This window comes from Hipposideros armiger, unplaced genomic scaffold (genome assembly GCF_001890085.2).
Source record: "Hipposideros armiger isolate ML-2016 unplaced genomic scaffold, ASM189008v1 scaffold_870, whole genome shotgun sequence".
Taxonomy (NCBI): Eukaryota; Metazoa; Chordata; class Mammalia; order Chiroptera; family Hipposideridae; genus Hipposideros; species Hipposideros armiger.
Window position 1 is genome coordinate 317,028 of NW_017732220.1, and position 1,759 is coordinate 318,786.

Sequence of the window (1,759 nt, forward strand, 5' to 3'; positions counted from 1 at the left end):
CTTTATGTCCCTGTGACTTTATTTTTAATTATAGTGGACATTCAGTATTATTTTATATTAGTTTCAGGTATACAGCATAGTGGTTAGACATTTATCTAATTTATGAAGTGATCCCTCCGATAAGTCCAGTACCCACCTGACACTATACGTAGTTTTTACAATCCTATTGACTATATTCCCCATACTGTGCTTTAAATCATTGTGACTTTTTGGTTCTTCTTAATCCCTTCACCTTTCTCACCCAGCCCCCCAAGCCCCCTCCCATCTAGTAACCATCAGTTTATTCTCTGTATCTGTGAGTCTGTTTCTGTTTTGTTCGTTTATTTTGTGTTTTAGATTCCACATAAATGAAATCATATGTGTTTGTCTTTCTCTGTCTGACTTATTTCACTTAGCATAATACCCTCTAGGTCCACCCATGTTGTCACAAATGGTAAGATTTCATCCTTTTTATGGCAGAGCACATTTCCATTGTATATATGTACCATGTCTTCTGTATCCAGTCGTCTATTGATGGGCATTTTGGTTGTTCCCATATCCTGGCTATTGTAAATAGCGCTGCAGTGAATGTAGGGGTGCATATATCTTTTTGAATTAGTGTTTTTTATTTCTTTGGATAAATACCTAATACTGAAATTTCTGGGGCATAAGGTAGTTCTGTTTTAATTTTTTAAAAGAAACTCTATACTGCTTTTCATTGTGATTAAGTAATCCCNTTTGCTTAGCATGATATTCTCAAGACCCATCTATGTTGTTGCAAATTAGGAAAAATATTTCATTTTTCCTTATGGCTGATTAAGTATTTCATTGTATATATGTATGACATTTTCATTATCCAGTCATCCATCAAAGGATACTTAGATTGTTTCCATGTCTTGGCCACCATGAATAATACTGCAATGAACATGGGGGTACATATATCGTTATAAATAAATGTTTTCAAATTTTGTGTGTAGATACACAGAAGGGGGATTGCTGGATCTTATGATAATTCTATTCTTAATTTTTTGAGGAACCGCCATACTATTTTCCATAGTGGTTGTTCTAATTTATGTTCCTACCAGCAGTGTATGTGTGTTCCTTTGTCCCTACAGCCTCTCTAACACTTGTTACTTCTTGTCTTGTTAATAATAGCCATTCTTACAGGTGTGAGGTGGTAGATTATTGTGGTTTTGATTTGCATTTCCTTTATAGCTAGCGGGGTTGAGCATGTTTTCATGTGTCTGTTGGCCATTTGTATGTCTTCTTGGGAGAAGGGTCAGCGAAAGCCTTTTGCCCATTATTTCATTGGATTGTTTGTTGTTTTTTTGCTGTTGAGTTGTATGAGTTCTTGATATATTTTAGATATTAGGCCCTTATCAGAGATGTTGTTTGCAAATACTTTCTCCCATTGTGTTAGTTGCCTTTTCATTCTGTTGATGGTTTCTTTTGCTGTGCAGAAGCTTTTTAGTGTGATATGGTCCCATTCATTTATTTTTGTTTTTCCCTTGCCTGTGGGGTCAAATTCATAAAATCTTTGCTAAGACCAAGGTCCATCAGTTTAGCACCTAGTTTCTTCTATGCAATTTATTGTTTCAGGTCTTATACATAGGTTTTTTATCCCTTTTGAGTTAATTATGGTGTATGGTGACTAATTGCAGTCTAGTTTCTTTATTTTGCATGTGGCTTTCCAATTTTCCCAGCATCATTTATTGAAGAGGCTTTCTTTTCTCCATTGTATGTTTTTGGCTCTTTTGTCAAAAATTATTTGTCCATATCT

At 35.0% G+C, this 1,759-nt stretch overlaps 1 protein-coding gene across 3 annotated transcripts in view; it reads left to right on the forward strand.

Moving 5' to 3' along the window:
• The window catches only part of FAM13A (family with sequence similarity 13 member A), a 281,449-nt gene that overhangs the window by 58,218 nt on the left and 221,472 nt on the right, over positions 1-1,759 (forward strand). The gene's annotated exons all lie outside the window — the stretch shown is intronic.